Source organism: Triturus cristatus, chromosome 7, assembly GCF_964204655.1.
Source record: "Triturus cristatus chromosome 7, aTriCri1.1, whole genome shotgun sequence".
In the NCBI taxonomy this organism is placed as follows: Eukaryota; Metazoa; Chordata; class Amphibia; order Caudata; family Salamandridae; genus Triturus; species Triturus cristatus.
The window spans coordinates 1,804,643,083-1,804,656,152 of NC_140590.1; positions in this window are offsets into that span (position 1 = coordinate 1,804,643,083).

The window sequence follows — 13,070 nt, forward strand, 5'->3', positions numbered from 1 at the left end:
GTTATCAGGAGAGAACCCAGTGCTGCATCTTTTAGCCCAGCACTGATCCTGAAAAGTAATTCTAAGCGTACTTACCAGTAACTTGTATTTCCTTCCATTGGAATCCATTGTGTGATTTTCACCAGAAAAGTTTCAAAGTGTCCATTTTTGAAACGTATAAAAATTCCTCTAAAATCAGCCGAACTACGAATTCCGATTTACTCACCTGCTATCAGGAGAAAACCCAGGGCTGCATCTTTTAGCCCGTCACTGACCCTGAAAAGTAATTCTAAGCGTACTTACCAGTAACTTGTATTTCCTTCCATAGGAATCCATTGTGTGGTTTTCACCAGAAAAGTTTTGTCTATTTTCACAAACTAAAAATATTCCTAAAAAATCGTCTGTATGACTTAAAAACATTCTTTCAACTGTTTACAGGAGATTGGCCAGTGCTGGATCCAGGATCCACCACTGAGTAAGACAAAGTAACGATGAGACTACTTACCTGAATTTTCTGCCATAGGATAACATTGGTGATTCCATGAGAAAAAGTTTCGAAGTGTCAACTTTTAAAAGTACAATAATATTCCTTAAAAATCACTACTGTAACCAAAAGGCTTTTACTCAAATGTTTACTGGAGATGTCCAAGGACAGAATCTAGGATCCAGTCCTGTGGTTAGAAAAGTAATCCATAAAGTAACTAATTGCATTTGACTAGAAATTCACATTGAGCTCAATGTTGCATTGTGTTTGAAATTGTGTTGCCCATTGCAACAACTGTAACTACTGTACTTAAAAGTCTATTGCCTATTTGCAAAGTATTTAAACTAAAGTAATTCATTCTGAGAAAGTATATTTTGTATTGTAATGTATAATGTAATAAAAAAATGTAATATCTAAAAATAAACAGTTTACACAATGTAGTAAATCAGTATCAAAATATTCAGTATAACAATTAATAAATTAAAAATTATCATTTACAAAACCTTTGAAATTCACTCAAAAAACCATAGGTTTCAGGCCTGATATAGTTAGGAATTAGCATTTAAAAAAACTTTGAAATTCACTGAAAAAACCATAGGTTTCAGGCCTGATATAGTTAGGAATTAGCATTTAAAAAACCTTAGAAATTCAATGAAAAAACAATAGGATTTAGGGGTCTTATAGCTAGCTGGACATTTCACTCGAACAAAACCATTGAAATTCCTCCGAATAGTTAGTTGTACTAACTACATCTCACGCATCTGCAATCCACTGCTGATGATGTCACATATTACATCATTCATGACATGGTCAGTGACATCACTGATGACATCTCAAATGTTCGTTCGGATAACTTTATTTCGGTCATCAGACCATAAAAGTACAATAAAATATATACAGGTACAAGGATAAGACCATAAATAGAGAAACTATTTTAAGACAATTATTAAACAATGAGTTATCATAGTTAAAGTAAGCTAAAACGAACATTTAGTCAATTAAAACTCATCCTTCTCCGCCACATGCCATATAAAAAGCGGGAAACTGCGTAAACAATAAGGGGATTAGTGTCGTACGTCAAAACTCTGCATGCTTGTGCACACTGCCTGAGGCCCACATTTTTGCACAAGGGGACAAGCCAACATTTCCGGATCATAAAATAAGCTGGGCAAAAGAACATAATATGAATAATGTCTTCATTACAGATTTTACAGGCTGGGCAGATGCCCTCCTTTGTTTTATCCCATCTAGATGTTAATGCCCCGATTGGCAGGGAGCCATGTCTCAACTGAGTGTATAATTTTCTAGCTAAAGGAGGCTGTACTAAGTCCAAGAATACCTCGAAGCCAAAATCAGTTTTCACCATTAAGATCTCAGAAGTCAACCTCCCCAAAGTGGTCGAGCAGCATACATTTTTAAGATTATAAGATCTTACAGCCGCCAGTATATCTGTCTTCCGAGTCCTCACACAGCTTATGGCCGGGGTATCCCAAAGATGGGGCAGACCAACTTGATACAGGGAAGTCTTTATATGGAGTGGCCATGGAATTTTCTTGTAATTTAACTGTCTCCAAACTGCAATAAATTCCCCTCTAAAGGGTGCAAGTTCGGGGACAGACCATAGCCTTCTCCAGAAGAGTATTGGTCGTACAACCGCCAGGTCACCAATGGATTCTAGACCCATATCCAAACGCAGTGGTGTTATAGGGGTACTGTGGGGAAGACCAACCAAACCGCGCATAAAAGCATGTTCTACCTTCTGCAAGTTGGATGTGTTTGTATGGCCCCACAGTTCAGCAGCATACAAGGCCGCTGACCTCACCTGAATTTTGTAAATTTCAAGTACAGGAGTAACTGGTTTAAATATGGAGATTCTATGAGATCTTCCAATTCCTCCCGCTATCTGTGAAAGCCTCAGGGAAGATTTAGCTACATGGGCATCCCATACAAAATGCTCAGTCAGCGTGAATCCCAGGTAAATAAAGGTCTTAACTCTTTCTAGGGGGACACCAGCTAGTGCGGGGTTCGGACGGGTGTGCCTCGGGGGATTGAAGATCATAAACTTAGTTTTCCCCAGATTGATCTCCAGTCCCCTCGAGGCACAAAAGATCATAAAGCCGTCCAAAACCCGCTGGATACCCGTTGATGTCCGCGACAACAACAATGTGTCGTCCACGAACATCAGAGCGGGCACCCAACCAGAAGCCAGAAACGGGGCATCACTATCCCAGAGATTATTTAATTCATTAATCAGACCATTTACATATAAACTGAACAGTGTGGGAGCCAGTACACAACCCTTGCGAACCCCACGGGTTACGGGAAAGCGAGCTGAAAGTTCCCCATTCTTCCCACACCTCACCTGTGCGAAGTTCCCTGTATGAAAGCGGACCAAGATGTCAAGTAAAAAGGTTGGGAGACCAAGATCCTTCAACACCATCCATCATTTCTCCCTGGGGACCAGATCGAATGCGGCCCGCAGGTCCATGAAGACGAGATAGAGGCTGCCACCCTCCACTCTTGTGGTTTTCCAGTAGAGGACCTGCAGCCGAAAGATCTGGTCAAGTGTAGAAATTCCTGTTCGAAAACCAGCTTGCAAAGGAGTCAATATTTTGTTCGCTTCCATCCAATCTAGTACTCTATTCAGAAGTATTCTGCCCATCAGTTTTTGGGTGGTATCCAGTAAACTGATGGGTCTGTAATTGGATGGAGCAAGTGGACAACCCTTCTTAAATATTGGAACAATCTCAGCTCCAAGCCATGTCTCTGGCAACGCTGAACCTTGCAGGACCGCATTAAACAGGACAGTCAGGTATGGGGCCCAGATTTTGGGTTGGGAACGGAAAAGGTCCCCAGGGATCTTATCAAGGCCTGGCGCTTTATTTAAGGGCAATCCCTCGATTGCAGATTCAACTTCTTTCAAAGAAATTAAATCAGAATAGTAATCGGCCTCATTCCCAACAGTAAAGTCCTGTAAGCTCATCCCTGATCCTAAATGGCTGTGGAGAAAAAAGGGATCTGCAGATACAGCAGTCCCTTGAGATGGTGTATAATCCTGTGCCGAATAGACAGTAGCCCTCGAATCGGGGCTAGAATAAAGTTCTTTAAAATGTGCCTCCCATACTAAGGGAGCAATGTTAGGTACCCCCTCCTCCTGATCGCCTCTCGATGAAAGAGAGACAATGGCCCAAAAACTCTTATAATCCTTGTGGAGAAGTGCTTGTCTCATGTCCTTCCATCTAGATTCCTCCCACTCTTTCCTGGTCCTATTCAATTCCTTCTTATAGGACAACCTAAGTGCTCTAATATTAGAAGTGACATTCGATTTAATTGCTTCAAGCATGTCTCTCTTCGCAATTTTGCAAGCATGATCATACCAGGGATGTATTTTGACCGTTGAATGCCGGGCCCTGGCGACTGGATAAAATATTTCACCAAGACTCGTGGTCAATTTCCTGTGTAACTCTACAGCCTGACTAGGAGAGACAGAGTCCCCCATTTCACTAATGAATGGAGTGGCAATCTGATAAATTGCTGCAAGACGTGTTGGAGAGTCCAGACATGTTGGCCATTTGACCCTTCTCCTATTATTAGACAAAATATGCGGTGGAGGAACCGACAATATACTTGGGTCTAGGTTGAATAGGCCAAAAGCACCTGGCTTGAGCGTCAAAACCAGGGCATTATGGTCACTATCATGTCTGTTTACAACCATAAAATCTTTTAGCTTGTCCCAATGTCTAGCTTCTATTAGAATATAGTCTAAAATAGAAGTGCTATTAGATCTATTAAATGTTGGTAGACCAGAACAAGGATTATCAAACCTTCCATTGCATGCCCATAAGGACATTGCAAGTGTAAAAGATTTGATTTGCAATACCAGCTTAGTCCAAGCCCTTACTGGGGCTATCGCGGGGGCTGGAATACACCCCAGCGAGTCCACTTCATCATAATTGCCACGGTCAGGGATGCTCAGAGGTTCATACTGGCAATTAAAATCACCACCCACGATTATCGTTATAGTAGGATTAAGGGACTGGATGAAGGAGTCAAGAGTAGTAATAGTGTTTGACTCATTTCCATTCAAGGTGGGCCTGGAATAAATATTTATAAGGGCCACTCGTGACTTATCAGAAAGGATTAGTAGAACACATTGGATATCTAAAGAGTTTGTTCCAAGCTCGACGACCTGAATACCCAAATGTGTTCCTACCCAAATAGATAAGCCACCAGAAGGGCGGCCCTTGCCTGAAGAAACTGCCGGAATGTCAAAGGTTGCAAAACCATGACATACACTCCCTTCCAAGGCCCAAGTTTCTTGCATCAGACAGATGTCATGGTTTGCCATAAAGGTAAACCACTCCGGTTCTAGTAATTTGTTCCTTAATCCAGCTATGTTCCATGATACAATCTTTAAGCATCCCTGTTTCCTTTTGTCAAAGCCTTGCACCTCCTTCCCCTGATCTATTAAGGGTACTTGAACTGGAATGTCCTCAATTCTCTTTTGCACCCTCCTAGTACCAATAAGGCAGGAATCAGCACCAGAGGACGGTGGTGTGATAATCACCATTGGTCCAGAACCATCCTTAAAATCACTGTTATTTGACTCTATGCTAGGGATTTCACCATGAGTCAGTCATTCTACCTCCTCTAGAACACTGAACCTGTTCCTATGGGCATATGACTGAAGGGGGATAATAGGATTTGAGGTACATTCCATAAATGACTTCCACTGGCAGGTCCTATTAGATGGCAGGAACTGATTCCTATCGCATTGGGGCCTCTGTGCACAAATCGAATTTGAGCTTAGAGTGGGGTAGAAATATGACAAATGCAGGGGAAATATCTGAGAGTTCCACCAAAAAGGGATTCTACAGACATAGTCCACTACAACAGGGTCCCTAAAATGTATTATTATGGCATCTCCTGCCACTGTTTTGGGACCCCTTCCTATCCAATCAATTCTTCTCACCGTCAGAATTTCCCCTGTGATATTGGGGGGGAGAGGTCTGTTTTTGCTTAACCATTGAATACATTTATTTTTCAGGTCACTCTCATATTCTTTTTTTCCCTCTGCAAGGGGCTGGACACCTACTAGGACCACCACATAAGGTTGTGCCTCTGGGTGGAGATTTATGGAAGACAACTGAGAAGGGACAGCCCTAGGTTCCTCGGGTCTCTTTGCCATAGATTAAGCAGTTTTTGGGAGCATCATATTCTCCTTAGAGTGTGGCCTGTGATTGGCGAATGGAGTCCTTGGGGGCTGGGACGTAGAACTCACTACCGCTGATACAGGGGGGAGTGGAGGCGTGGGGTTTATATGTTCATAAGTGCTTATTGGGGCTCCCTGATTTGGGTTCTGTACCACTCGGGTATCATCAGTTACTACCCTCAAACTACCAGTTGCAGGTGATAATATATTGTCCCTAACAGTTATAGGCTTTGCTATGCCCCCCTCCTTCTTATTTATAATGGAAGCAATTCTATCTAATTTAGAAACAAGGGGTTTAATATGGCAGGCAATAATCTGCTCCAAGCATGCCTGTAAATCAGCCACCATGTTGGTGACCCAACATGGCACCCCCGCTTGGGGGTGTAATGTGCTATCCAGTGGGGTCACCAAGTTATGGTTGGCCTGCGATTTTTTCCCGGGTTTCCTAGTTTTTTTTGGGAGACAATTTTTCCTTAACTTGTGACCTGACTTCCCAGATTTTACAATCGCTATAGGGGAAGAGGAAGACCTGATAGAGTGAGGGTCCTCAACATTGTTAGAAGACATCAAGGAGACCTGAACTGATTCCTCATTCCTCACAGATTCTGGGGGCATCTGAGAACATGGAAGCTCAGCATAAGTAGGAACAAGATAAGAATCAGCAACCATAAGATCAATAGTAATAACAGAGCAGTCCCCCCCATAGTCTTATAAACATAATGTGGGAGTGATAGATAGTCTCCTTTCTGTATTTTCTATTGCAGTGGCCACAACTCCAATAGTCTGTTGTAACATTTTATCAATGGCCGTGAGTGTCGGTAAAGGCTGAGTCGTAGCTGGATGTAGTCTAGTATTAGGGCGGGAAGCAGCAGACTTTAATACTTTGCCAAATTTACTCATGGTATATCCGGAATGATATATACAATAACAGGAATAATCCAATACGAGATAAGACAACCAGAATTGTGGGCAAAGCTATGGGATGACATCATCCACGTACCAATCAGATACACCTCACCATACACTAGTATGACCTTTCATCACTCATTGTAAAATACAGAGTGCCCGATTTAAAACCATTGACACACCAATACAAGTTTCTAAACACCCACTCAGTGATTCCTAGATCTATACACACATGTAATCACTTACCTATAGATTCACTCATACATGCTGTCAATGATAAATAGAACACTATCAAATAAACTTATACACCTATATCGACATTACACACCAGCACACATCCTAATCACGTATGAAGTCATCCTACTGAATTATGCAAACAATGGATCATACTTACTTTTACTTAGCTATACACTTATAAAAACACCACTTCATCTATTCATATAGATAATAACTCATACTTATTGTGTTATAAAAACACTATTACAAGTATACAGTTATCCATTACAGTCACTCATACAATCACTGAGTCTTATGTATACCTTTTTATATACAACAACTGACACATACACTGGCTTTTATTTTTCTAGTTTGTTGGACATGTACCATTGAGACATATATTTGCTCATCGCCACAATCATAAAGATATTCACTCACCCAAACAACTATTATAACATGTAGTTTTAACTTCATATACCTACTGAATCAACTATTCACACATCTTTGGGTAGTCACACACCCTCCACCGAACCACACACACATTCACTCTCCCACACAAATACTCAGTTAAATAATCAACAAATAATATAGACTTTCACGTAGCTAGTAACCAACTAGTGCAGCAGTTTACACAACAACTGACAAAGTGATACAGATATTCACACAGTTTAGTCACTATCCAATATATTTAGTGAGACAATATAAATTAGTCAAGTAAACAGTCAATCACACTGCTACTAAATCCTCCATCCAGATATTTATATTTATATATCCACTCATTCTTCAATGCAAATTGCTAGATATATAATACATATTTAAATAACGAACCAAACCACATTCACTGGATGATCTCATCATTGATGTCATCAGTGATGTCATTTGAGATGTCATCAGTGATGTCACTGACAATGTCATAAATGATGTAATATGTGACATCATCAGCAGTGGATTGCGGGCGTGCGAGATGTAGTACAACTAACTATATTGCAGGAATTTCAATGGTTTTATTCAAGTGAAATGTCCAGCTAGCTATAACACCCCTAAAACCTATTTCTAAGGTTTTTTAAATGCTAATTCCTAACTATATCAAGCCTGAAACCTATGGTTTTTTCAGTGAATTTCAAAGGTTTTTTAAATGCTAATTCCTAACTATATCAGGCCTGAAACCTATGGTTTTTTCAGTGAATATATATATATATATATATATATATATATATATATATATATATATATATATATATATATATATATATATACATATATATATATATATATATATATATATATATATATATATTCACTGAAAAAACCATAGGTTTCACACACGTTATAGTTAGGAATTAGCATTTGAAAAACCTTGCAAATTCACTTAAAAAACCATAGGTTTCACACATGTTATAGTTAGCTGGGCATTTTCCTCATAAAAAACCAATGAAATTCCCCCGTTATAGTTAGTGCAGGCAACTATAACTCACGCGATCGCAATCCGCTGCTGATGACGTCAGATATTACATCACTGTATTTAGACACTTATTTACCCATGTCTTCTTCCATTCATATTTAGCTATTCATATATTTCATTTTTTTTTTTTCAGAAAGACACATATGTCATCAGTGATGTAATATCTGACGTCATCAGCAGCGGATTGCAGTCGCGTGAGTTATAGTTGCCTGCACTAACTATAACGGGGGAATTTCATTGTTTTTTTACGAGGAAAATGCCCAGCTAACTATAACATGTGTGAAACCTATGGTTTTTTAAGTGAATTTGCAAGGTTTTTCAAATGCTAATTCCTAACTATAACGTGTGTGAAACCTATGGTTTTTTCAGTGAATTTGTACGTTTTTTTAAATGCTAAGTTATGTATTTATTAAACTTTTTCACGGCGCGCGCACGGTGCGTTTCGCGCACCGTGTGCGCGCAGTGGGCACGCAGTGCGCTTCACGCACCACGCGCCCACTTTACGCAGTTCGTGCCATGCACGCACGGAGCGCTTCGCACACCGTGCGTGCACAGTGGGCACGCAGTGCGCTTCGCGCACCGCGCGCCACTTTACGCAAATTTCGCGAGGATTCGTCAATCGGCGCCAAAGTTATTCAAAATAGAATTTTGAGATTTCCTATGGAAACTCGGTCCTAACTATAACTATCTACTGGCGACCGCCAGTAGATAATATATATATATATATATATATTACCTACTGGCGGTCGCCAGTAGGTAGTTATAGTTAGAACTTATTTTCCATGGGAAATCCGCAACATTCTATTCCCAATAAGTCTGGCGCCGGTTGACGAATCTTCGCGAAATTTATATATTATCTACTGGCGATCGCCAATGGATAGTTATAGTTAGGACCGAGTTCCCATAGGAAATCTGAAAATTCTATTTTGAATAAGTACGGGCGCCGGTTGAAGAATCCTTGCGAAATTTTCAAAACTAATGGGGCGCTCCGCTCAGCTCCTACCCTGAATGTATGGGGTGATTCATCAAGCGGGGGCTGAGAAAAAAGGGGGTCCCAAAACGCATTTTCCCCATGCATTTTCCCATAGGACCTTTAGTCGAAGGTACAGCCCGAACGGCTGAACAGAATTACTTGAAATTTGGCAAAGAGGTAGTGCTCAGGTCAGGCATGTGCCTTTTGCATATATGGTGTCAATCTGTTCAGTAGTTCCTGAGAAAATTGCAGTTAAAAGTACATAAATATCTATATGCGCGCAGCGTGCGCGCACCATAACGTGCGCAAGCGTAATTCTGATTGGTGGTTACATGTCAGTCAACATTCGAATCGGTCGAAATCAGGAAGTGTCGGCCGCAATTTTGTGTGTGGCAGTGAAAAAGAAAGGTGGAGAACGTGAAAAGGGGGCAGGGTAGAGAGTTCCTGACCCCCTAGCCTTTGTCAGGATCGAAGGATCCCGAAGGGTGAAAAAAAAACATTTTATCTTTTTTCAAAAAATCGTGGGGTGCGCGCATGGTGCGCGCACAGTGCGCGCAAGGTGCGGGCACGGCGGCAAAAAATTCATTAAAAAAATAGAATTAAAAATCAAGTTTAAGTGTTTAGATGTTGGTTGGCTCTAAAAAGAGCCGTTGTGTTCATTGAGTGTTTTTTGGTACCTATAAGTAAGTACCGATGCAGAGTCTTTAGATCAAGAGGAAGAATCTGTTCCCTTCATCTGTGAAATGTACACCGTCTCCTCTATAAATGCCTTGCCACTCCTCTCACTATTTATTCTTATTTCCTGGGAAAAGGAGCCGACCAGGTATCAATTTTATTTGAAAATGGCAGAACAGCAGTCTACTTCAGGGAGTGAGGAGGAGATCTGGATGCACTCAGAAGCATTGGTTCATAGTAGTTACTGTTCCAGAATCTTCAAACACCACACCCAGTCCCCTCACTATTTCTTCTTCCTTTTTCCTGGGACAAGGAGCTGAACAGGTATCAATTTTACTTGAAAATGGCAGAACAGCAGTCTACTTCAGGGAGTGAGGAGGAGACCTGGATGCACTCAGAAGGTGTCTTTCAGTAGAATGGCAATATGAAAAGAAAGATAGTCATAAAATGGAGGCTTACATACTTTTTTTAATAAAAAGAGCTCATTGGCTGTTTCAGACCATTCAACACTAAAAACTAGGCTGTACGTTTACATTTTTAAAAGCATGTTTTGTATTGGTTCAGAAAAATGTGTTCCCACAGAACATTACATTGGATTTGCTGTTAGGTTTGAAAAGTGAAGCAATCTTGCTCTTTGGATTAGAAACATTGTGTACTGAAATTCTGACCTCTCTGCTCACACAAGTGTTCCATGATCTGTTGCTATGCTAGCAGGCAGAAGTCATGTTGGGGGTAGGAATCATTTGGAAAGGGTTGAAATTTGCAACCAATAGAAATGTGTGTTTCTATTTAAAAGAAAGGTGGAGAACGGGAAAAGGGGGCAGGGTAGAGAGTTCCTGACCCCCTAGCCTTTGTCAGGGGGTCCCTTGAGGATCCCGAAGGGTGAAAAAAACATTTTATTTTTTTTCAAACATTTGCGGGGTGCGCGCACGGTGAGCGCACGGTGGCAAAAAATTTGTAAAAGAATAGAATTAAATATCAAGTGGAAGACTTTAGATGTTGGTTGGCTCTAAAAAGAGCTGTTGTGTTCATTGAGTGTTTTTTGATACTTACAAGTAAGTACCGATGCACAGTCTAAAGTTCAAGAGGAAGACTCTGTTCCCTTCATCTGTGAAATGTACACCGTCTCCTCTATAAATGCCTTGCATGTTGTAAACAAGTTGTTGTGGTATATAGAACCCATACCATAGTCTCTGAGGAAAGCAGAAACAGACTTATCGACGTGCTGTCTTGCTTTATCAATCTGTGGACAATATTGGTTGGACCAGTTCACTTTTGCCTTTGGCATATATTAGAATATACAAAGGTAGTTTGTGGAAAAAGTGACATCAATTGCACAAAGGTGTCCTTAACAAGCATTTCCAGACCTAGCCCAGTTAAAATGCCTAGGTCATTTCCACCACAGTGCACAATTATAAGGTTAGGCTGTGGGAGATGTAAAAAGGATTTCACCAAAGACATTAATTGGTGCCGCTTTAACCCTCTCTGACCAATCCATTTAATGTCTACATTTGGCAAAGCAAGGTCTTTCACAATACCTCTTTTTTCTGCATACTTTTCACTCCAGAAGACATAGCTATGACCTACAATCCACACTGTGAACATCTTTCAAGGAGATCTGGATGCACTCAGAAGGTGTCTTTCAGTAGAAGGGCAATATGAAAAGAAAGATAGCTGTAAAATGGAGTCTTACATACTTTTTTTAATAAAAAGAACTCATGGGCTGTTTCACACCATTCTACACTAAAAACTAGGCTGTATGTTTACATTTTTAAAAGCATGATTTGTATTTGTTCAGAAAAATGTGTTCCCACAGAACATTACTTTGGATTTGCTGTTAGGTTTGAAAAGTCAAGCAATCTTGCTCTTTGGATTAGAAACATTGTGTGCTGAACTTCTGACCTCTCTGCTCAAACCAGTGTTCTATGACCTGTTGCTATGCTAGCAGGCAGAAGTCATGTTGGGGGTAGGAATCATTTGGAAAAGGGTTGACATTTGCAACCAATAGAAATGTGTGTTTCCATTTGAAAAAATGTGGGAAGCAATGTGATTTGAAGTTAACATGTATATGTGTGAAAAATGAGAGGGAAAGTTTGCCATTTACTGGTTCTGGTGAGAGGAGTACAGCTCAGAGATTCTGGCTCTGATAATCTGCTGTGTGAGTGCCACATTTCTTTCTCAACTGAGAGGGGATGTATGTGCTGCATGTTGATATAAATAATAGAAATGTGTTTCTTCTTTTAAAGTTGTGTTTTACATTTTATGTTTTGGAAGATATTTAACTGCCTTGAACTTGTAAGATATTATGGAGTATGTCTTCACCATAAGTTAAGGTGTACTGGTATCACCCAGAAATACTGTTTTGTGCCTAGAATCACACCATGAGTCTGTCTGCACACAGGAATTGTTGTCAGAGATTTAATTTGTGTTGCTCTTGTTCTGTAAGACTTGCACTCGCAGGAAAGGGGCAGCTTGTTTTCTTGAACTGTGATGGTTAGCATTCAGCACAAATCAATATCTCACAGATGAGAGGCAAATGCTAACACATTTGAAATCAACAGGGTAGATTTTCCTTCCACTCCTTCAATGGGTGAGATAGTTCCTACATGTTCAAAACTCCGATTAACCCTTACCACACATGTACTCTTACATAAATCTCTACAGTCTTCATGCAGTTGTGCAAACATCCATACAGATCTCTCTTGCACCTGACAATACACAGTCTCCAGAAACACCCTCTTAGCACACAGGCAGCTGCTTGTCCTGCACTCCCATGCTTACTATTCAGCCCTGTGTGGTATTTCAGATAGCAGTGTGTAACGCTAACACATTCAACGTCACCAAGGCTCATTTCCTTTGCTCTAGTCTAATCACTCACCCAGGTTCCACATGCTCATGGTCTCAAGTAGCTGTTCGGACATGTGCTCTTTTCTGCCTCTCTAAACTATAAGGAAAATGTGTCAGGCTCTTACAGTAATTATCACTTGCTGTACCACAGTAGTAAATGTGCTTTGAAATTGCCAATCAAATATCGTTTTCTGCCTAGAATCACACCATGAGTCTGTCTGCACACAGGAATTGTTGTCAGAGATTTAATTTGTGTTGCTTTTGTTCTGTAAGACTTGCACTCGCAGGAAAGGGGTAGCTTGTTTTCTTGAACTGT